Genomic DNA, 1,778 nt, shown 5'->3' with positions numbered 1-1,778 from the left:
AGAATGGTCAGGGAGAAAGCAGGTGCTATGAAAGGAAGGCGTAGTATTAAAGTCCTTTATGTCTTGCTTCTTAATGATAATATATTCTATGAGATGCCAATCCATAAATCTAGGATGCATCCAGGTCATCTTGCAACAATTTTGCTGTTGAAAGAAGGTATTTGTGATGCTTAGACCAAATTTCCTGTAGATGGAGTTCATTCAACCTACACCATGACGACCAAGTACACTCTCCCATGTTTGATAAAGTGTACATGAGCATTAAAGTCACCCATAAGAATAAGCTTAGACCTATGTTGACAACTGGAGATAACATCATGGAGTAGGTTGTAAAAGTTACCCTTTCCCTGCTCAGAGCTGACCATGGAGCATAGCTTGACAAGTGTAGAGCAAGTGTTTTGATCAAGTTCCAATCAGAAATACTTTTGGGTAGAGAAGAAAGGGATCTGGCTATTTTAGCACTGATGATGAAACCAACATCAGAGTGCCATGGCTCATTCTCATTTCTTCTAGACCAGAAAAATGCGTATCCACTTTGCTTTCTTTTAACTGTGATGATCCTGCAAGACGAGTTTCACTGAGTGTGGCTATGTCAATGTTGTACTTTATTCAAGGGTAACCAGTGCTGTTTTTTGTTCTGGTGCTGAGTGATTTCCTTGGAGAGTGTGAATGTTCCAAGAACCAAGACTCGTATTCTTTTTACAGTTCTTCATGTTTCAACTGCATTACTGGAAAACCAGACAGATGCAGTGGGCTGCCAAATTAAAGATGAGTAAGCAATGCTTAGGGCTCCGTTTTTTGCCCCCCCCCATCCCCGTTGAGGAAAGCTAAGCTAAGCTGTGTTCAAATAAAGCTGCTTTGTCACCATTCAAGGACAGTGACAGCACAGTTACTCATGAGTTCTGTGCTAGAACAACCATCAACCGATGGTCACTGTGTAGAGATCCAGCAAAAGACTTCCAGTTATATCCTTTACCTGTCCCTACCATTTTCATGCTCTCACTAGAAGACTTTTTTCAAGTGGAACTGTGCGCTACTGAAAACCCACACTAGTGAAGGCTTGTGTAGAACCAGCAACACTTTCCAGAAGTGATGATAGCAAGAATATGATGTACATATGTGCCACAATACCAAGAACAATGCACTTCAGGCTTTTTTCAGAGGTCTTCATCTCCTAGACAAGCTGCTATAAACAAGCTGGAGAGCCTAGTCTACCCTATGAGTCAAGGTTTGTTGATGGTAGAGTTCTGTTAAGGGGACCTTCAGTAATCAGAAACTTGGTTTTATATCATAGTATGTTTCTCCTAGATGGGTTGCCTTCACCACGGCTAAGGAGCCCCATCTGTCCTTTATATGTATATAGGGGGTCTCAGGGAGTAGCGTCCCTGCCTTCCCAAGCTAGTTTTCCACCACATTTCTTAAAAATCGTAGAGGCCTTGGTCTCAGGACCACTCATATCTAGAAACTGACGTTGGGGGTAATCAAGGGCATGCTCCCCGTAGAAAATAGCAAAGGAGAATGGGCACTAGCCAGCCCAAAGGTTGGTGTGAGTTGCACCTGCCTACCTGTAAAAGGAAGGTGCAAACCCTCATCTTGGGTTGCACAAGCATGACTTGCCTTATGATGGCCGATGGCCTGAGGAGAAGCTTGGGGTGAGAATGTGAAGTTGGAATGTGGGCAGTCTGTGTGGAAGTGGAACTGAGGTGTGTGAGGAATTGAAGAAGCCGAGGGTGAATGTGTGCTGTGTGCAAGAGGTTAGGTGGAGGGGCCATGGTGCA

This window comes from Octopus bimaculoides, chromosome 14 (genome assembly GCF_001194135.2).
Source record: "Octopus bimaculoides isolate UCB-OBI-ISO-001 chromosome 14, ASM119413v2, whole genome shotgun sequence".
NCBI lineage: Eukaryota > Metazoa > Mollusca > Cephalopoda > Octopoda > Octopodidae > Octopus > Octopus bimaculoides.
This window is presented reverse-complemented; position numbering follows the sequence as displayed.